Source organism: Triticum urartu, chromosome 3, assembly GCF_003073215.2.
Source record: "Triticum urartu cultivar G1812 chromosome 3, Tu2.1, whole genome shotgun sequence".
Lineage (NCBI taxonomy): Eukaryota > Viridiplantae > Streptophyta > Magnoliopsida > Poales > Poaceae > Triticum > Triticum urartu.
This window is the reverse complement of record NC_053024.1, coordinates 257,344,046-257,367,959: the sequence shown is the minus strand read 5'-3', so window position 1 is coordinate 257,367,959 and position 23,914 is coordinate 257,344,046.

Genomic DNA, 23,914 nt, shown 5'->3' with positions numbered 1-23,914 from the left:
ACCCTAGACGGTTGACTTTTCTCCCTGTTTTCAGTATTTTTAGCATATTTCATCATGTCATATCTTTGCATCTGTGGCTCCGTTTTGGGTGTGTAGCATATCAAATTGTTCTTCTTGATGTGTACTTCATTTCATTCCATTGCACCATGTTCTTTTGAGTTCATCTTGATGCCCTAAATGCTGTTGCAAGAGTGCTATGTAATGTTAGTTTCAGATTCTTATCAGATTATGGACATTTTGTCATTTTTTCCTTGTTTAATGTGTGCCTCCTATGATCTTGAGCCCTACATGTGTTTTGTTGTATGCCATTCCATCTTTACAGGGGTGTATGCCATGTTTTTTATGATCTTTGTGGTGACTAGCACAAGCATGCAAAGTAGCTCTCGTAATGTTGCTGATTTCAGGGACTTAGAATTCTTCTAAGTCATTTCCCTGATAATATTTTTATGCCATGTATTCTTGTTGCTACAGAGTGATCCATTTCTCTTTCGAGCATGTTTAGTAAGGATGATTTTGAGATATTGTTATGATCTATCCATCCATGTCTTTGTTTGCAATTATGGAGCACCCTAACATGACTCAATATTGCTCTACTTTTGCTATAAAATGTTCCTGGCAGATTGTTTACGTTTTAAGCAATTTTTCCGAGGTTGTTGTAGTTGATGCATGCATGCTATGCGAGTGTTCTTGCCATGTTTTGCTTATTTAACATGTCTACTTGCTGGGTGTATGCTTAGCTTGTCATGCAATGCCTTGTGGTGAGTGCATCGAGCTCGCAAACATGCCTACATAATTCTGTTTTGCCATGTGCCAGTTTTCTGCTAAGTCCAAATCTGTTAACGGAACTTGCTATGTTCACATGGTTGCCATTGTATTTTCTGATCCCTTTGGCTTATGGTCAGTAGGGGACTTTTGTTATATGCCTTGTGTAGTTTCATGCCATGCCTTGCTCTGCCATGATATGTTCCTGTAGCATGTTCTTATCTTGCTCTAAACATTGCTTCCTGATGTTAAATCCTGACATGTTATTTTCACTAAGTCTGTGAACCTGATATCTTTTGCACTTTTGCCATGCTTGTTTGAACCTACTATTGAGTGAGTTAGCCGTAGCTCAGTGTTCATCTTTTATCAAGAACCTTGAGTGGATCACTGCCATGTGCTTTGTTGCTATGTTAGAGTGCAGCAGTTTGTTGTTCTTGATGCATTTAGATGGCCTCGTGCTGTTAATCGCAGATTGGTGCCATATTTGTTTTGCTTGTCATTTGCAAACCGTGCATCCGATTCCGGTGATCTTTATATCGATTTTGACCGAAATCAACTCATCTTTCCAGTGGAACTCTTAGTTTTCCAAGTTTAGACCTGGTTCAATATTTCCTTTCCGAAGCATGCATATGCATTCCATATCACATCCCGCATATCATGCCATGTTTTGCATCTTGTTGCTTGCGCATTACACCGTGGTTGATCGTGATTCCTTTTGCTTGTGTTATTGCTTTGGGTAGAGCTGGGAGACGAGTACGTGATCGAGGAACCCGTTGAGAACGTTTACGAGGATCAAGCTTATATCAACTCGGAGAACTTTGTAGGCAAGATGACCATACCCTCGAAATCACTTCTATATTTGCTTGCTAGTTGCTCGCTCTATTGCTATGCCTATGCTACGGTACCTACCACATGCCTTATCATGCCTCCCATATTGCCATGTCAAACCTCTAACCCACCTTGTCCTAGCAAACCGTTGTTTGGCTATGTTACCGCTTTGCTCAGCCCCTCTTATAGCGTTGCTAGTTGCAGGCGAAGTTTGGAGTTTGTTCCTTGTTGGAACATATTTATTGTTCGGATATCACTATTATATCTTGTCTACTTTAATGCATCTATACACTTGGTAAAGGGTGGAAGGCTCGTCCTTATGCCTGGTGTTTTGTTCCACTCTTGCCACCCTAGTTTCCGTCATACCAGTGTTATGTTCCTTGATTTTGCTTTCCTTACGCGGTTGGGTTATAATGGGAACCCCTTGACAGTTCGCCTTGAATAAAACTCCTCCAGCAAGGCCCAACCTTGGTTTTACCATTTGCCACCTAGCCTCTTTTCCCTTGGGTTCCACGGACTCAAGGGTCATCTTTATTTTAAACCACCCCGGGCCAGTGCTCCTCTGAGTGTTGGTCCAAAACAGACCCACTTGCAGCGCCACCTTGGGGAAACTTGAGGGTTGGTTTTAGTTGTACATAGTGTTCATCCGGTGTGCCCTGAGAACGAGATATGTGCAGCTCCTATCGGGATTTGTAGTCACAGTGGGTGATCTTGCTGGACTTGTTTTACCATTGTCGAGATGTCTTGTAACCGGGATTCCGAGTCTGATCGGGCCATCCTGGGAGAAGGAATATCCTTCGTTGACCGTGAGAGCTTGTGATGGGCTAAGTTGGGACACCCCTGCAGGGTTTTGAACTTTTGAAAGCCGTGCCCGCGGTTATGGGCAGATAGGAATTTGTTAATGTATGGTTGTAGAAAACCTGAAACTTAATTTAATTAAAATGGATCAACAGCGTGTGTAGCCGTGATGGTCTCTTTTCGGTGGAGTCCGGGAAGCGAACACGGTCTCGAGTTATGCTTGAACGTAAGTAGTCTTGGATCACTTCTTTATCATAGTTTCTCGATCGTGCCTTGCCTTCTCTTCTCGCTCTCATTTGCGTACGTTAGACACCATATATGCTAGTGCTTGTTGCAGCTCCACCTCATACTTTTTCCCTACTTATAAGCTTAAATAGTCTTGATCGCGAGGGTGTGAGATTGCTGAGTCCCCGTGACTCACAGATTACTTCGAAAACCAGATGCAGGGACCGACGATACCGTTCCAGGAGATATGACTGAGCTCAAGTGCGAGTTCGATGAGGACTCAGGGCGATACTATGTTTCCTTTCCAGACGATCAGTAGTGGAGCCCAGTTGGGGCGATCGGGGACATTATGCATTTGGGGTTGTCTTTATTTTGGTTCCGTAGTCGGACCTTGATTGTATCTGGATGATTGTAATGATATATTTATGCTATTGTGTGACGTTGCGATTGTAAGCCAGCTACGTACCTTTTCCTATTTAGTACATGGGATGTGTAAAGACTACCCCTCTTGTGACATTCCCTACAATGCGGTTATGCCTCTAAGTCATGCTCCGACACGTGGGAGATGTAGCCGCATCATGGGTGTTACAAGTTGGTAATCAGAGCCTTCCCCAACTTAGGAGCCCCCTGCTTGATCGAATCACTGGCGTTGTTGAGTCTAGAAAAATGTTTTGAGTCTTTTAGGATTATATATATTGGAGAGTAGGATTCTTTTTACTCCTCAGTCCCTTCGTCGCTCTGGTGAGGCATCCTGACGTAGAGTTTTGACTCTTCTCTTCTCCAATTTTGCTATAAAAAAATTTGGATCACGCGGGTATCTTGGAATCGTTTTGATGGTTTTGTGACAAGAACATTGTTCTTGGTGCCTCCTGACATTTAGGAGTTGTGGCAGTGTCCCGGGGAGTTGAGCTCCGAGATGTTGTCGTCACAATTTTATCGTTGCAATTCTAGAATACCTGAGTTTCGCCGACATCGAAAATCTCTTCTATGCAGTTGTTGGTGAGATAACCTCGACGCCATTCAGTACTGGGGCGGGAGTTTGGGAGTATTGCCATAACTCGTATAACGGATGTTTTTCGAAGGTTGAGGTAAATGATTTCTGAAGGTTTCTTGGTTATGTGTTGAAGGATGGATAGAACTGGATGTAGGATTTGCTAGCTTTGGGTGAGATATTATGCTTCCCCTGTATCCCCAACAGATGATTGCATAACTGGGAAAATTTTGGGAGTTTCATAGGTGGGAATCCATGTAGATCTAGTATTTCTTCCGCGGATATTTGGTTTGTGATTGGGTAATCCTTACCAAGTATTTGCTGATGTCCGTACCTTGTTGTTTTTATTCTTCTACCTCTATCTAAGTGGCTTCTCAATTTATGGAATTGTGACCATTTAATTTGGAATGCATTCGTTCATTCTTGTTCGAATGTTAAGACTATATGTTGCAATTTCAATCCATTGATTCAACTTGAATATATATGTGTCAAGATGCTAACGGATGTCACCCTCTTCAGGATGGCTCCTCCAACCCGTCAGAATCCGGAACCACCGCCGCCACCACCTCCACCTCTGGAGGCATGGCAAGCTGTGATGGCTGCTACCAACGCCAACACGCAGCTGATCATGCAACTATTGCAAGAGCGCAACCAAGGAAATCAAGGCCATGGCAACAATTAGAATCAGTTTGCTACACTCAACCAGTTCATCGCAAACCACCAAAGACCTTCAGTAACTGTGTCGAGGCAACAGACGCAAATGATTGGCTCGTGCATATCTGCAAGCATTTCGAGTGTAGCAACGTCAGGCATGAGGACTTTGTCAAGTTTGCCTCATTCCAACTCAAAGACCAAGTTGCAGAGTGGTATCAGCAATACAAAGATTCCAGAGGAGGTCGTGTGATTACCTAGGATGAATTCCGTCAAGACTTCAAAGCTCACTACATTCCTCAGAGTGTTGTTGAGAGCAAGTGTGAGGAGTTCAGCAATCTGAAGCAAGGCAACTTGTCTGTTTACCAGTACAACATCATGTTTCAGAAGCTCGCTCGTTTCACTAAGCAAGACGTCCCTGACGAGAAGAGCATGATTTATCAATTCAGAGGTGGCCTTAGAGAAGATCTGCAACTAGCCCTTGTGCTTTTTGAGCCAAAGAAGTACGATGTGTTCTACAACATGACACTGAAACAAGAGGCTGCTCAACTCAAGTGCGATGCTTCCAAGAAGAGAGTCAGGGATGCAACTCCTTCTTCTTCCTCAACTCAAGTGGCAACTAAGCAGCAAAAGTATTGGTTGCCTCCTCCTTCGTTTCGTCAGCCTTCTCAGTAGAAGAGCAAAGGTGGAAATGGATCTTCCCACCCCCCCCACCCCGGATTTCAGAACAAGACTTCATCTCATGCTCCAAGATCAAGTGCTCCGTATCACCGTCCACTTTCAGAGGTCACGTGCAACAAGTGTCAGCAGAAGGGTCACTATGCCAACAAATGCTTCAACCAGAGGCGTCTCCCTCCTCCTCCTGTGAGATCTGCTAGCGCTGCAGTGGTCAAGCATAATCCCAAGTTCGTAAAGGTCAAGATGATGAACGCAGCTCAGGCAGAGGACTCGTCAGAAGTGATTATGGGTAACCTTCCTGTTAACGATATTCCTGCAAAAGTTCTTTTTGACACTGGTGCATCGCTTTCTTTCATTTCAAGACCTTTTGTTGCCAAGCATGAATTTGTGACCGAAAAGATTCCTTCCCCGTTGAAGATTGTGTCCCCGGGCAAGAAAATGACATCTAACAATTGCATCCCGGATGTTACTATCACGTTGGGCGACTATAAGTTTCTGTCCTCTCCAATTGTTCTTGGTAACTCGGATATTGATCTTATTCTTGGAATGGAATGGCTTTCTAAGCACAAGGCTCAGCTTGATTGTGCTGCCAGGCAGATTCAATTGACACACTCGTCTAAGGATGTGATCGTCTTTGCCGCTCGTGATGATACCATTCGACTGTTTTCTCTCAATGAGAAGGCCGAGCTGGATGCCATCTCTCAGATTCCGGTCCTTTGTGAATATCAAGACGTCTTTCCAGAAGAGCTTCCAGGAATGCGTCCTCACCGGACAGTTGAATTCGTCATCGATCTTGAACCTGGCACGGAACCTGTTTGCAAACGTCCTTACAAGCTTGGACCTGAAGAGTTGAAGGAGCTGAAGAAACAACTCGATATTCAAGAGCGTATGGGTCTCATCCGACCAAGTTCTTCTCCATGGGGTTGTGGTGTTCTTTTTGTCAAGAAGAAGGATGGAACGGACCGACTTTGTGTCGACTACCGTCCATTGAACAAGAAGACCATAAAGAACAAGTACCCACTTCCCAACATCAATGAGCTTTTCGAACAACTCAAAGGTGCTCATGTATTCTCCAAGATTGACCTCCGTATGGGTTATCATCAGATTCGCATTCGTGAAGAAGATATCCACAAGACAGCATTCAGAACAAGCTATGGTTCATATGAATACACTGTCATGTCTTTCGGCCTTGTCAATGCTCCTCCAACATTCTCTCGCATGATGAACTTCATCTTCAATGCCTACACAAATGACTTCGTCTTGGTCTATCTCGATGACATTTTGGTATTTTCCAAGAACAAGGAGGATCATGCCAAGCATTTGAGATTGGTGCTAGACAAACTCAGAGAACATCAGTTCTATGCAAAGTTTTCAAAGTGTGAGTTTTGGCTCGATGAGGTTCTCTACCTTGGGCATATCATCTCCTCCAAGGGCATAGCTGTTAATCCTGAGAAGGTGTCTGCAATTGTGAATTGGGAACCGCCTCAGTGTGTGAAGCAACTGCGTAGCTTCCTTGGGCTCGCAAGCTATTGTCGAAGGTTCGTTGAGAATTTCTCGAAGATCGTGAAGCCTCTTTCCAACCTTCTCCAGAAGCATGTGAAGTATGTCTGGTCGCCAGAATGTGACATCGCTTTCAACACCCTCAAAGAGAAGTTAGTCACAGCTCCAGTTCTAACTCCTCCTGATGAATCCAAACCGTTCGAAGTTTTCTGTGATGCTTCCCTTCAAGGTCTCGGTGCAGTGTTGATGCAAGAGAAGAAAGTTGTGGCCTATACCTCTCGCCCGTTGAAGCCCAACGAAAAGAACTACCCCACTCATGACCTCGAGTTGGCGGCACTTGTCCATGCTCTTTTAACATGGAGACATCTCTTGTTGGGAAGGAAAGTGGACATCTTCACTGATCATAAGAGTCTCAAGTACAACTTCACTCAGCCCAACCTCAACCTCAGGCAGACTTGTTGGGTCGAAATGATTCAAGAGTATAATCAGAGTACTGAATATACTCCAGGCAAGGCCAATGTCATTGCTGACGCATTGAGCAGAAAGGCTTACTGCAACAGTTTGATTATCAAGCCCTATCTGTAACACCCTCGATGCGGCTATATCTCCCACGTGTCGAAGCACGACTTAGAGGCATAACCGCATTGAAAGCAATGTCGCAAGTGAGGTAATGTTCACACAACCCATGTAATGAATAAAGCATTACAACAACCAGATAAAATCAAGCTCCGACTACGGAACCAAAATAAAAGAAGACTACCCCAAATGCTGCACAAATCCCTGATCATCCTGACTGGGCTCCACTACTGGTCAACTAGAACGAAACAACACAAAGTACAAGATCTTCATCGAGCTCCTCCTTGAGCTTGGTTGCGTCACCTTCTCGGTAACATCGGCACCTGCAAACTGGTTTTGGAAGTATCTGTGAGTCATGAGGACTCAACAATCTCACACCCTCGTGATCAAGACTATTTAAGATTATGGGTAAGGTAAAAGGTATGAGGTGGAGCTGCAGCAAGCGACTAGCATATATGATGGCTAACATACGCAAATGAGAATGAGAAGAGAAGGCAAAGCACGGTCGAGAAACTATGATCAAGAAGTGATCCTAGCACAACCTATGTTAACATAACTCCAACACCGTGTTCACTTCCCGGACTCCGCCGAAAAGAGACCATCACGGTTACACACGCGGTTAATGCATTTTAATTAAGGTCAACTTCAGGTTTTCTACAACCGGACATTAAAAAATTCCCATCTGACCATAATCGCGGGCACGGCTTTCGAAAGTTCATAATCCCTGCAGGGGTGTCCCAACATAGCCCATCACAAGCTCTCACGGTCAATGAAGGATATTCCTTCTAGCGGGAAGACCCGACCAGACTCGGAATCCCGGTTACAAGACATTTCGACAATGGTAAAACAAGACCAGCAAAGCCACCCGAATGTGCCGACAAATCCTGATAGGAGCTGCACATATCTCTTTCTCAGGGCACACCGGATTGTCCAAGGTTCCGGTAGACTAGCCCAGAGTTGCCCCTTGTGGCCATCGGCAGCTGACAGGTTGGACCAGCACTCAGAGAAGCACTGGCCCGGGGGTTTAAATAAAGATGACCCTTGGGGAGGCCTACCCAAGGGAAAGAAAAGGCTAGGTGGCAAATGGTAAAACCAATGTTGGGCCTTGCTGGAGGAGTTTTATTCAAGGCGAACTGTCAAGGGGTTCCCATTATAACCCAACCGCGTAAGGAACGCAAAATCCGGGAACATAACACCGATATGACGGAAACTAGGGCGGCAAGAGTGTAACAAAACACCAGGCATAAGGCCGAGCCTTCCACCCTTTACCAAGTATATAGATGCATTAATTAGATAAGATATATTGTGATATCCCAACAAGTAAACATGTTCCAACAAGGAACAACATCTCCATGTTCCAACAAGGAACAAACTTCAATCTTCACCTGCAACTAACAACGCTATAAGAGGGGCTGAGCAAAGCGGTATCATAGCCAAACAACGGTTTGCTAGGACAAGGTGGGTTAGAGGCTTGGTTAATAATATGGGAGGCATGATAAGCAAGTGGTAGGTATCGCAGCATAGGCATAGCAAAAGAGTGAGCAACTAGCAAGCAAAGATAGAAGTGATTTCGAGGGTATGGTCATCTTGCCTGAAATCCCGCAAGGAGAAGAATGAGTCCATGAAGAAGACAAACGGACGTAGTCGAACGGGTCCTCACAATCACGACGTTACCGGAACCAACCCGAAGAAGCAACACCAGAAAGAAGCACACAACATAGTAAACAACTAACACATGAACATGATATGATATGCGGATGTGGTATGCGGTGCATATGCATGATTTGACACAGAATGATTGAATCTGGCCTCAACTTGGAAATCCAAGAGTTCCATTGAAGAGATGAGGTGATTTCGGTTGAAATCGATATAAAGATCACCGGAATCGGATGCACGGTTTGGAAAGCAAAACAAATATGGCACCGGTCTGCGATTAACAGCAAGTAGCCTTCTAAATGCATCAAGATGAATATGCTACAGCACTCAAACATGGCAACAAGATACATGGAAGGGATCCACTCAAGATGCTTGACAAAAGATGAACACTGAGCTACGGTTAATTCAGTCATTAATAGGTTAAAACAAGCATGGCAAAAATGCAAATGACAACAGGTTTCAGACTTAGTGAAATTAACACAAGTCTGGGATTTATCATCAGGAAGCTCACTTTGGAGCATGAAAACTATATGCCACAGGAACTTAACATGGCAAAGCAAGGCATGGCATGAAGCTACTCAAAGCACTTAACAGAAGTCCCTTAGTGACCTTGAGCCAAAAGGGATCAGAAAATACAATTGCAAGCATGTGAACATGGCAAAAACATAAACAGATTCAGACTTAGTGAAAAACTGGAGCATGCAAATCAGTTAACGAGTCAGCATGTTTACGAGCTCGATGCACTCACTACAGAGCATGGCATGACAAACTAAGCATACACCCATCAAGAAGACATGGCATAGAAGCTAGACATGGCAAGAACAACAACATAGCATGCACGGATCAATAGCAACATCCTCGGCAATATCGCTAACAAGTCAACAATCTGCCAGGATTCACGATATAGCAAAAGTAGAGCTTGATTGACTCAAGCTAGGGTGCACCATAAATGCAAACAAAGACATGGATGGATTGAGCACCACAATATTGACGAAACATCCTTACTGATCATCCTCAAAAGAGGCACGGATAACTAGTAAACAACATGAACATATGACATAACGACAAAATCAGGACAAGGACTTAGTGAAATTCTAAGTCCCTGAAATCAGCATTACCGAGTACGCTACTTTGCAAGCTTGTGCTAGTCACCACACATATCACAAAAATACGTGGTAAAAACCTCTGTGAATATGGCATGGCATATAACAAAACACATGTAGAGATTAGGATCATAGCATGCACACATTAATCATGGCAAAAATGACAAATAGCTATTTGATGAAACGGATCTGGCAAATTTATCACATATCCCTCTTCCAACAACATTTCGGGCATCAGGATGAGCTCAAATGAAAATGATTCAATGAGATGAAATGATGTACTCGTCGAGATGAACATTTTTATATGCTACACGCACGAATCGGAGCTATGGATGCAGAGTTACGAGCGATGGAAAATGCTTAAAAATATCTGCAGATCTAGGACTTAGTGAAAAAAAAGGATCCGAGCGTCAGATAGTTAAACAACGCACGGGACGGGGAATATGGCATCTCACCATGTGGGCTTCGGCCCAGGACGCTGGTGAAGTAGGCCGGCCGAGATGGGCCAACGAGCTGGGCCTGGGAGGCCAAGGCAGGGAGGAGGCCCACGCGGGCGCTCGGCGTCCCTCTCCCGATCCCGATCGGGAGTGGAGAGACAAGGCGGCAGTGGTCCATGGCGGCGCCGGCGAGGACGTAGGACGGCAGGGATCCCATCTCCGGCGACATGACAAGGGCGCTGGTGGGATCTGGCAGTTGGAGGTGCGCGCGCCCGAGGCAGCGGAGCGCGGCTCCTAGATCTGGTGCTTGACCAGCGCGGTGGAGCGGCGAGGCCAGCCGGCGAGGCGGTGGCCAGAACCTCGCCGGGGCGGCGGGGACGAACAGGCGGCGAGGCGCTGCACTGCGAGGAGAGCGGGAGGCGGCGGCGCAGGTCTGGGCCCGCACGGGCCCGCGACGGGCTCCGCGGGCCGGCGGCGGTGGAACGGTGGCGGTGGACAGGTGGCAGCGCGCAATTCGTTGCGGCGGGCAGTTGGACGTGTCCGGCCGCCGGGCGGACATGTCCGGCAGCGCGTTGAGGAGGAGGTTAGGGTTTCATCCGCGAAAATTTCGGGGGAGGCCACATATTTATAGGTAGAGGGAGCTAGGAGAGTCCAAATAAGGTGCGGTTTTCGGCCACACGATCGTGATCGAACGACCGAGATAATGGAGGGGTTTTAGGTGGGTTTTGGGCCACTTTGGAGGAGTGTTGGGCTGCAACACAAACGAGGCATTTTCGGTCCCTCGGTTAACCGTTGGAGTATCAAACGAAGTCCAAATGGCACGAAACTTGACAGGCGGTCTACCGGTAGTAAACCAAGGCCGCATGGCAAGTCTCGGTCCAATCCAAAAACGTTTAACACCCGCACACGAAAAGAGGTAGAAAGGGACACCGGGTGACATAGGAGCGCCGGAATGCCTAACGGACAACGGGGAAAATCCTCGGATGCATGAGACGAACATGTATGCAAATGAAATGCACATGATGACATGATATGCAATGCATGATGCGCAAGCAATGACAAGGCAACAACAGCGAATAACTGGAGGACACCTGGCACATCGGTCTCGGGGCATTACACTATCAACCAGAGGTTTGTGAAGCTTTCCGCAAACTTAATCTCCAAGTTGTTCCTCAAGGATTCCTTGCCAACCTCCAAGTCTCTCCTACTTTGGAAGATCAGATTTATGAGGCTCAACTTCTTGATACTATGGTGAAGAAGGTGGAGATTGGGATTGCCAAGAGCCAACCCAAGTACAAATGCTATCGTCTTGATGACAAGGATACTCTATTCTTTGAGGATCGCATTGTTGTTCCTAAGGGTGACCTTCCTAAAGTCATTATGAATGAAGCTCACAATTCACTCCTCTCTATTCACCTTGGAAGTACAAAGATGTACCATGACCTCAAGCAGTTGTATTGGTGGACTCGAATGAAGCGCGAGATTGCTCAGTTCATGAATGAATGTGATTTCTGCAGAAGAGTGAAAGAAGAACACCAACGACCAGTTGGTGTCCTCCAACCTCTTGCCATTCTAGAATGGAAGTTTGACCATATTGAGATGGACTTCGTGACTGGATTTCCCAAGTCCAAGCGTGGAAATGACGCTATCTTCGTTGTCATCGACAAGCTCACTAAAGTGGCTCATTTTCTTCCTATCAAAGAATCTATCACAGCAGCTCAGTTGGCAGAGCTATATACCTCCAGGATTGTCTCTCTGCACGACATTCTGCAGTTGATATCTTCAGATCGTGGAAGCATCTTCACCTCTAAGTTCTCGGATTCCTTTCAGAAGGCTATGGGCACCAACATTCGCTTCAGCACAACTTTTCATCCTCAAACTAGTGGCCAACTCGAGCGAGTCAATCAAATTCTTGAAGATATTCTCAGGGCATGTGTCATTTCTTTCGATATGAAGTGGGAACATTGTCTTCCAAATACCGAGTTCTCCTACAACAACAGCTTCCAAGCGAGTTCGGGCATGGCCCCATTCGATATTCTCTATGGCAGAAAGTGCCGTACTCCTCTTAATTGGTCAGAGACTGGTGAACGTCAACTTCTTGGCAATGACTTGATCACAGAGGCTGAAGAAATGTGCAAAGTCATTCATGAAAATCTCAAAGCCGTGCAATCGCGCCAGAAGAGTTACTATGATAGCATGCATCGTGACTTGGCTTTCGAGATCGGAGACCATGTCTACCTCCGCGTCTCTCCAATGAAAGGTACTCGTCGCTTCGGTATCAAAGGGAAGCTTGCCCCTAGATACGTGGGTCCTTTCAAGATCATTGGCAAAAGAGGCGATCTCGCCTATCAACTTGAGCTTCCATCCAATTTTGCAAACGTGCACGACGTGTTTCACGTGTCTCAGCTTCGCAAGTGTTTCAAGACTCCTGACCGCACCATCAACTTCGAAGAGATTGATCTTCAAGAAGACCTGTCTTATCATGAGCATCCCGTTGCTATTCTTGAAGAAACTGAGCGCAAGACTCGCAACAAGCCTATCAAATTCCTGAAAGTGAAGTGGTCACATCATTCCGACCATGAAGCCACCTGGGAACGCGAGGACCACCTCCGTTCCGAATATCCGGAGTTTTTCCAGTCCTAGATCTCGGGACGAGCTCCTTTCGTAGTGGTGGAGTTTTGTAACGCCCCATATGTAACTTGCCATATTAGTATTCCAACTCTTGCCATTTTTGGCACTAAGTTATGTTATTTCCTTGTTGTTGGGTTTTGTCTCCGTGTTGCTTTTGTCTTTGTCATGCATCTCATACCATGTCATCATGTGCATCGCATTTGCATACGTGTTCGTCTCATGCATCCGAGCATTTCCCCCGTTGTCCGTTTTGCATTCCGGCGCTCCTATGTCCCCCGGTGTCCCCTTTTGCCTCTTTTCGTGTGCGGGTGTTAAACATTCTCGGATTGGACCGAGACTTGCCAAGCGGCCTTGGTTTACTACTGGTAGACCGCCTGCCATGTTTCGTGCCATTTAAACTTCGTTTGATACTCCAACGGTTAACCGAGGAACCGTAAAGGCCTCGTGTGTGTTGCAGCCCAACACCTCTCCAAAGTGGCCCGAAACCCACCAAATCCCCTCCATCATCTCGGCCATTCGATCACGATCGCGTGGCCGAAAACCGTGCTCAATTTTGAGCCTCCTAGCTCCTCCTATGTATAAATAGGCATCTCCCCCGAAAATCCCGGATCATTTCCACCCCCTAACCCTAGCCCCGCTCCCTCCGCGCGCCGGACACGTCCGGTCCGCGCCGGACGAATCGCCGCCGCCGCTCCGCACCAATCGCCTCCTGCCACGTGGCGCATCAGCACCTACATCGCCGCCGGCCCGCCCGGGCCCACGGGAGGCCCTCCTGGCCCGGCTCCTCCCCGCCGCCCGACTCCACCTGCCTGTGCCGAAGGCCGCCACGCCGCTGTTTCCTCCTCCTCGCCGGCCGCCGTGCTCCGGCCGCCGTCTGACCGCACCGCCGACCGCCGCGCGCCGCCTGGAGCTCCCCTCGTCGCCCCGCGCCGCTCCAGCGCCTCCACCACCGCCACCTTGCTGCCTCCCGGTCGGATCCGGCCAGATCCGGCCTGGTCACCACCTGCTCCGACGACCTAGCTCCTGTTCCGGCCGTCCATAGTAACTTCGGCGAGCTCCCCGTCGAACCTCGTTTTGCGTGCCTCAGATCTGGATTGGCTACAGTAAACCCTAGATGGTTGACTTTTGTCCCAGTTTTTAGTATTTTTAGCATATTTCATCATGTCATATCTTTGCATCAGTGGCTCCGTTTTGGGCGTGTACCATATCAAATTGTTCATCTCGATGTGTACTTCATTTCATTCCATTGCACCATGTTCTTTTGAGTTCATCTTGATGCCCTAAATGTTGTTGCAAGAGTGCTATGTAATGTTAGTTTCAGATTCTTATCAGATTATGGACATTTGTCATTTTTGCCATGTTTAATGTGTGCCTCCTATGATCTTGAGCCCTACATGTGTTTTGTTGTATGCCATGCCATCTTTACAGGGGTGCATGCCATGTTTTTTATGATATTTGTGGTGACTAGCACAAGCATGCAAAGTAGCTCTTGTAATGTTGCTGATTTCAGTGACTTAGAATTCTTCTAAGTCATTTCCCTAATAATATTTTTATGCCATGTATTCTTGTTGCTACAGAGTGATCCATGCCTCTTTTGAGCATGTTCAGTAAGGATGATTTTGAGATATTGTTATGCTCTATCCATCCATGTCTTTGTTTACAATTATGGAGCACCCTAACATGACTCAACCTTGCTCTACTTTTGCTATAAAATGTTCCAGGCAGATTGTTTACGTGTTAAGCAATTTTGCCGAGGTGGTTGTAGTTGATCCATGCATGCTATGAGAGTGTTCTTGCCATGTTTAGCTTATTTAACATGTCTACTTGCTGGGTGTATGCTTAGCTTGTCATTCAATGCCTTGTCGTGAGTGCATCGAACTCGCAAACATGCCTACGTAATTCTGTTTTGCCATGCTCCAGTTTTCTGCTAAGTCCGAATCTGTTAATGAAACTTGCTATGTTCACATGGTTGCCATTGTATTTTCTGATCCCTTTTGGCTTATGGTCAGTAGGGGACTTTTGTTATATGCCTTGTGTAGTTTCATGCCATGCCTTCCTCTGCCATGATATGTTCCTGTAGCATGTTGTTATCTTGCTCTAAACATTGCTTCCTGATGTTAAATCCTGACATGTTATTTTCACTAAGTCTGTGAACCTGATATCTTTTGCACTTTTGCCATGCTTGTTTGAACCTACTATTGAGTGAGTTAGCCGTAGCTCAGTGTTCATCTTTTATCAAGAACCTTGAGTGGATCACTGCCATGTGCTTTGTTGCTATGTTAGAGTGCAGCAGGTTGTTGTTCTTGATGCATTTAGATGGCCTCGTGCTGTTAATCGCAGATGGGTGCCATATTTGTTTTGCTTGTCATTTGCAAACCGTGCATCCGATTCCGGTGATCTTTATATCGATTTTGACCGAAATCATCTCATCTTTCCAGTGGAACTCTTAGTTTTCCAAGTTTAGACCTGGTTCAATATTTCCTTTCCGAAGCATGCATATGCATTCCATATCACATCCCGCATATCATGCCATGTTTTGCATCTTGTTGCCTGTGCATTGCACCGTGGTTGATCGTGGTTCCCTTTGCTTGTGTTCTTGTTTTGGGTAGAGCCGGGAGACGATTACGTGATCGAGGAACCCATTGAGAACATTTACGAGGATCAAGCTTACGTCAACTCGGAGAACTTTGCAGGCAAGATGACCATACCCTCGAAATCACTTCTATCTTTGCTTGCTAGTTGCTCGCTCTATTGCTATGCCTATGCTGCGATACCTACCACATGTCTTATCATGCCTCCCATATTGCCATGTCAAACCCCTAACCCACCTTGTCCTAGCAAACCATTGTTTGGCTATATTACTGCTTTACTCAGCCCCTCTTATAGCGTTGCTAGTTGCAGGTCAAGTTTGGAGTTTGTTCCTTGTTGGAACATGTTTATTGTTGGTATATCACTATTATATCTTGTCTACTTTAATGCATCTATACACTTGGTAAAGGGTGGAAGGCTCGGCCTTATGCCTGGTGTTTTGTTCCACTCTTGCCGCCCTAGTTTCCGTCATACCGGTGTTATGTTCCTTGATTTTGCGTTCCTTACATGGTTGGGTTATAATGGGAACCCCTTGACAGTTCGCCTTGAATAAAACTCCTCTAGCAAGGCCCAACCTTGGTTTTACCATTTGCCTCCTAGCCTCTTTTCCCTTGGGTTCCGCGGACTCAAGGGTCATCATTATTTTAACCCCCCCGGGCCAGTGCTCCTCTGAGTGTTGGTCCAAAACAGAGCCACTTGCAGCGCCACCTCGGGGAAACTTGAGGGTTGGTTTTAGTTGTACGTAGTGTTCATCCGGTGTGCCCTGAGAACGCGATATGTGCAGCTCCTATCGGGATTTGTCGACACAGCAGGTGGTCTTGGTGGACTTGTTTTACCATTGTCGAGGTGTCTTGTAACCGGGATTCCGAGTCTGATCGGGCCGTCCTAGGAGAAGGAATATCCTTCGTTGACCGTGAGAGCTTGTGATGGGCTAAGTTGGGACACCCCTGCAGGGTTTTGAACTTTCAAAAGCCATGCCCGCGGTTATGGGCAGATGGGAATTTGTTAATGTCCGGTTGTAGAAAACTTGAAACTTAATTTAATTAAAATGGATCAACAGCGTGTGTACTCGTGATGGTCTCTTTTCGGCGGAGTCCGGGAAGAGAACACGGTCTCGAGTTATGCTTGAACGTAAGTAGTCTTGGATCACTTCTTGATCATAGTTTCTCAACCGTGCATTGCCTTCTCTTCTCGCTCTCATTTGCGTATGGTAGCCACCATATATGCTAGTGCTTGCTGCAGCTCCACCTCATACTTTTTCCCTACCTATAAGCTTAAATAGTCTTGATCACAACGGTGTGAGATTGCTGAGTCCCCGTGACTCACAGATTACTTCGAAAACCAGATGCAGGGACCGATGATACCATTCCAGGAGATATGGCTGAACTCAAGTGGGAGTTCGATGAGGACTCAGGGCGATACTATGTTTCCTTTCCAGATGATCAGTAGTGGAGCCCAGTTGGGGCGATCGGGGACATTATGGATTTGGGGTTGTCTTTATTTTGGTTCTATAGTCGGACCTTGATTGTATCTGGATGATTGTAATGATATATTTATGCTATTGTGTGACATGGCGATTGTAAGCCAACTACGTACCTTTTCTTATTCAGTACATGGGATGTGTAAAGATTACCCCTCTTGCGACATTGCCTACAATGTGGTTATGCCTCTAAGTCGTGCTCCGACACGTGGGAGATATAGCCGCATCGTGGGTGTTACAAGTTGGTAATCAGAGCCTTCCCCGACTTAGGAGCCCCCTGCTTGATCGAATCACTGGCGTTGTTGAGTCTAGAAAAATGTTTTGAGTCTTTTAGGATTATATATATCGGAGAGTAGGATTATTTTTACTCCTCAGTCCCTTCGTAGCTTCGGTGAGGCATCCCGACATAGAGTTTTGACTCTTCTCTTCTCAAATTTCACAAAAAAATTAGGATCACGCGGGTATCTTGGAATCGTTTCGATGGTTTTGTGGCGAGAACATTGTTCTTGGTGCCTCCTGACATTTAGGGGTTGTGGCAGTGTCCCGGGGAGTTGAGCTCCGAGGTGTTGTCGTCACAATTTTATCGTTGCAATTCTGGAATACCTGAGTTTCGCCGACATCGAAAATCTCTTTTATGCAGTTGTTGGTGAGATAACCTCGACACCACCCAGTACTGGGGCGGGAGTTCGGGAGAATTGCCATAACTCGTATAACGAATGATTTTCAAAGGTTGAGGTAAATGATTTCCGAAGGTTTCTTGGTTATGTGTTGAGGGATGGATACAGCTGGATGTAGGATTTGCTAGCTTTGGCTGAGATATTATGCTTCCCTTGTATCCCCAACACCTGATTGCATACCGGGATAATTTCGGGAGTTTCATAGGTGGGAATTCATGTAGATCTAGTATTTCTTCCGCAGATATTTGGTTTGTGATTAGGTAATCCTTACCAAGTATTTGTTCATGTCCGTACCTTATTGTTTTTATTCTTCTACCTCTATCTAAGTGGCTTCTCGATTTATGGAAGTGTGACCATTTAATTTGGAATGCATTCGTTCATTCTTGTTCGACTGTTAAGACTATATGTTGCAATTTCAATCCATTGATTCAACTTGAATATATATCTGTCAAGATGCTAACGGATGTCACCCTCTTCAGGATGGCTCCTCCAACGCGTCAGAATCCGGAACCACCCTCGCCACCACCTCCACCTCCGGAGGCATGGCAAGCTGTGATGGCCGCTACCAATGCCAACACACAGCTGATCATGCAACTCTTTCAAGAGCGCAACCAAGGAAATCAAGGCCATGGCAACAATCAGAATCAGTTTGCTACACTCAACCAGTTCCTCGCAAACCAGCCAAAGACCTTCAGTAACTGTGTCGAGGCAACAGACACTGATGATTGGCTCATGGATATCTACAAGCATTTCGAGTGCAGCAACGTCAGGCCTGAGGACTTTGTCAAGTTTGCCTCGTTCCAACTTTATTCTCCTCATATCATCATCTCACCCGAAACTTGAAAACTTCAATCACACAAAACTTAACGGAACCTTATGAGATAGGTTAGTATGATAAAGAGCAAACCATTTCACTTTGGTACTGTTAAAGACAAGATTCATAATTGTTTCCACACAATGCATACTGTAGCATATTATTTCCACAATTTATATTGAGCAATATAAGCCATAGAAACTAGAAAACAAGCAAACTATGCACTGAAAACAGAATCTGTCAAAAATACAACAGTTTGTAGTAATCTATACTCAAACCATACTTATTTTACTCCAAAAATTCTGAAAATTTAGGACCACATGTGAAATTTGTATATAAATACTCTGCAAAAAATATCAACGCAATATCACTCTTCCGTTAAAAATAAGAATTATTTTCATGAGCGCGTAAGTTTCTGTTTTTCAGCAAGATCAAAGCAACTATCACTCAACAAGACACTAAAGGTTTTACTTGGCACTTTATTGAAACTAAATCAATAAAACATGATTACTATAGTAGCATAATCATGCGAACACACAAAAATAGTAGGTAAAAGTGTTGGGTTGTCTCCCAACAAGAGCTTTTCTTTTATGCCTTTTCAGCTAGGCATGATGATTTCGATGATGCTCGCATAAAACATAAGAATTGAAAGATAAAGCGAGCATCATGAAGCATATGACTAGCACATTTATGTCTAACCCACTTCTTATGCATAGGGATTTTGTGAGCAAACAACTTATGGGAGCAAGAATCAACTAGCATAGGAAGGCAAAACAAGTGCAACTTCAAAACAACCAACACATAGAGAAGAAACTTGATATTATTGAGATATGTGAGAGCATAAGTTCCTTTCTCATAATAATTTTCAAGGGCATTATGAATGAATTTTCAATAATATAACCATCACATACAACACTCTTTTCATCATGCACAAGCATATAAGTTTTATCACTCTTTATAGCATGGATGTCATCATAATAATCATCATAGATAGCAACTTCATTGTCAAAATCAATTGATACCTCTTCCAAAATAGTGGATGTATCACTAAATAAAGTCATGGCCTCTCCAAATCCACTTTCTGTTGGGGAACGCAGTATTTCAAAAAAAATCCTATGATCACGCAAGATCTATCTAGGAGATGCATAGCAACGAGAGGGGAGAGTGTGTCTACGTACCCTCGTAGACCGAAAGCGGAAGCGTTTTAGTAGTGCAGTTGATGTAGTGTCGGGACCCCGATTCCAAGTCACATCGATCTAGCCGGTAACACCTCATATCAAGTGCGGCCTCACGCACGGTATTCCCACGGGTGTCGCCTTACCCTGGCCCGGGACCGTTTGCGCCTTTTGGATCACGTATATGATTGTGTCACTAGCATCCATATGACAGAGAACCCGGGCCGACATGGCTAGTCGTGAACCCAAAGTGGCACTAACCTATGGGGACAGGCATACATGACTCACATCGAGCATGTCGGTCAGCAGCGTGTGAATCCGGGCTGTAGCACTGGGCTAACAGGACTCCGGGGAACCCGGGTTGTAGCAGGCTAGGCAGGACTCCGGATGTCACCGCGTGACATTTCCCCGAAGGGACAGACACAGGAACAAAGTGAAACACATGCCGGCCAGTCAATTGTCCTGAGCAGTAGTGCTGGGCTAGCAGGACTCCGGTGAACCAGGCTGTAGCGGACTACTATGGCTCAAGGAAGCACTAGACTACATTTCCCCATAAGAGAGGCTGCCAAGGATAAACAACTAGATTGTCAGATCCCACACATAGCAATACACATCACACGTACGCATAACATGCAAGTATGTGCTGTACAACATGGCATCACAACATAACGCAACTCATATAGATAAAGGCCCAGAAGAGCCACATAGTACTAAATACAAATAGGGGTCACATGACCCATCATTCAGAGCATACAAGCAACAGGCAGAAGCATTACATGTCTAGTGAGGGAGTCCTGGATTAGGGGGTGTTCGGACAGCCGGACTATATCCTTTGGCCGGACTGTTGGACTATGAAGATACAAGATTGAAGACTCCGCCTCGTGTCCGGAAGGGACTTTCCTTGGCGTGGAAGGCAAGCTTGGCGATACGGATATGTAGATCTCCTACCATTGTAACAGACTCTATGTAACCCTAACCCCATCCGGTGTCTATATAAACCAGAGGGTTTTAGTCCATAGGACAACATACACATCAACAATCATACTATAGGCCAGCTTCTATGGTTTAGCCTCCTCGATCTCGCGGTAGATCTACTCTTGTACTACCCATATCATCAATATTAATCAAGCAGGACGTAGGGTTTTACCTCCATCGAGAGGGCCCGAACCTGGGTAAAACTTAGTGTCCCTTGTCTCCTGTTACCATCCAGCCTAGACGCATAGTTCGGGACCCCCTACCCGAGATCCGCCGGTTTTGACACCGACATTGGTGCTTTCATTCGGAGTTCCTCTGTGTCGTCACCATCAGGAAGGATGCCTCGCCCCGTCTTTAAAGACGGCACCGTTGCTAAGGGAGCTTTGGCTGTCGGCCAAACCCTCCGGCTAGGTGGTTTTCTTATGACCGCCTGTTCGGCTTCTGCGCCGACGATGACCTCTCGAGCCATCGAAAACAATCTTCATGTCAGCTCGGAACTCGCCGAGCAGTTAGATCCAATGGAGCTCTCCTCCATAAACGAGCTCTTGGATCGCTTCGCCGCCCTGGGAGTCGCCACGGATTATGACCAGATTGGGTCTAAACCCGATCTGAGAGAGATTAACTCTCCCCAAGTCACCCATCACGTTGCCGTGGTAGAGGGACAGTGCGGCGATCCTTCATCTATCTTAAAGACTCGCTACGTCCGGATTCCCGATCCCTCCAAGCCAGATACCCGCGGAGGGGAGGATATCACTCAAGACCTGAATTTAGAGTCAGGCGACGGGCTGGATTCATTGGACAACATCCAGGAATCCAAATTTTCGAGTTCGGAAATTCCTCGGCCTTTGAGCCTTAGATGGGGTGAGGCTTCGGATTTAGTTCCACCCACCCACCCCAACATAAGCGATCTATCCAAAATCAGGCAAGAACCCGATGAAACAGTACATCATTACTGGGCCAGATTCCTCCTGGTTAAGAACAGGCTAAGGGATTACCGCGAGGAAGACGTAATCTTAACCTTCTGCTATAATTGCACGGAGAAGGGAATACTCAACGCCATAAGTCGCCGTGATATTACACGCTTCGCTGACTTGGCGTCCATTGTATGAAAATACTGTGTGATGGAAAGCGCCCGGAAAACCAAAATAAATTTTTGGGACAATCCGGCCCTGAATACAAGCCGAGTCCGAAATGAAAGGGTGCATCATCACGAGTCACCCGGGTCAAGCACTAAAAAGCAAAAACCCTCTACAAGGCATGGATCCATACTGGAAGGATGGCTTAATGGGCCCTGTAAAATTCACAGTACAGAGGACGCCACACCAACTCACAGCCTTAGAGCATGTTGGATACTCTGGCAAGTGGCCAAAATTGGCGAAAATCTCCTAATTCCGGAGGCCACAGAAAGCCACCCCAGAGACACCAATACGGTATTAACAGTCTTCGAGACTCTCGCATCAAATAATATACGAAAAAGAACACTCCGCAGCCTTGACGAAGTCTACCAAGTAGCAACAATAAATCCATGGAGTGACATGGCTATTACCTTTAACGCCAGTGATGAACCTAAATTCCGAACAGCCCGAGCACTAGCCGCATTGGTCCTCAGTCCAATAGTGGACAGCTTTCATCTTACCAAGGTACTCATGGACGGCGGCAGCGGATTGAACCTCATTTATGAGGAGACCCTTCAAAAAATGGAAATAGACTGGAACCGCATTGAGCGAAGCAGCACAACCTTTAGAGGAATAATCCCCAGTCGAGAAGCGCGCTGTACAGGAAAAATCACACTAGATGTGGTGTTCGGCACGCCGGATAATTACAGGTCCGAAGAGGTCATGTTCCAGGTGGCTCCGTTCAGCAGCGGTTATCATGCTCTGCTAGGGCGGGAAGCATTTACAATCTTCCAAGCAATACCCCATTACGGGTACATGAAGCTCAAGATGCCCGGGCCTAACGGGATCATCACTCTCGCTAGCGATCCGGACATAGCACTCGGCGCCGAAAACAAGACAGCTGCACTGGCCCTCGAGGCACTATCCGAAGCCATAGCGGCTGAGGAACTGACTGCACTGCGCTCTACGGTGAATAGGGACGATGTGGTACTCGACAAAAGATCCAAGTCCACCTCCTTTAAACCGGCGGACGAAATAGTCAAATTCCAAGTCGATCCAACGGACCCCAATAAAACAGCTTCCATCGGGGCATAGTTAAACCCTGATGTCGACGCCGCACTGCGAGAGTTCCTACGAGAGAACTGGGACATTTTCTGCTGGCACCCTTCAGACATGCCAGGAATCCCACGCAGGCTGGCCGAGCACAGCTTAAATATCCAAACAGGATTCAAACCTATCAAACTGGCTCTTCGGCGTTTTTCCGAACCTAAGAGACATGCCATGGGAGAGGAGCTAGCAAAGCTATTGGAGACCGGATTCATCAGAGATATAAAACATCCGGATTGGCTAGCAAACCTGGTGATGGTACCAAAGAAGGAAAAATCCTGGCGCCTGTGTGTTGATTTTAAAGACCTTAACAAGGCTTGCCCAAAGGATCTCTTCCCCTCCCCCGCATCGATCAAATTATCGACGCTACCGCAGGACACGATTCGTTGTGTTTCCTCGACGCATATTCCGGCTACCATCAAATCAAGATGGCAGAACCAAACCAAGACGCAACGGCATTTATCACACCATATGGCCCATTCTGCTTCAACACGATGCCCTTCGGGCTCAAAAACACCGGCACAACATATCAACGCATGATTCAGACATGTCTGGCAAGCCAGATCGGCAAAACACTGGAGGCATATGTAGATGATGTGGTCGTCAAAACAAGACATGTTGAATCTCTATTAGACGACTTGAGGCTCACATTTGATAACCTCCAAACATACGACATCAAGCTCAACCCGGAAAAATGCGTTTTCGGCGTTCCAGTCGGAAAGCTCTTGGGCTTCATTGTATCCGGTAGAGGAATTGAAGCAAATCCAGCCAAGATCCGAGCTCTGTCGCAACTGGATATCCCAAAGGACCTCAAACAAATACAAAAATTAACCGGATGCGTGGCGGCTCTAAGCCGCTTTATCTCCCACTTGGAAGAAAAGGCCCTACCCCTTTACTGCCTCCTTTGGCGCACCGAACACTTCAAATGGACGGATGCAGCCACGGCCAGACTCGACGAAATAAAAGCCATACTGGCAACAAACCCAGTCCTGGCCGCGCCAAACATTGGCGAACCAATGCTATTATACATTGCAGCAACACATCAGGTTGTAAGCGCAGTGCTTGTCGTCGAACGAGAAGCGGACAGACACAAATTCCCCCTTCAAAAGCCGGTCTATTATGTGTCCATTGTCCTCATTCCCTGCA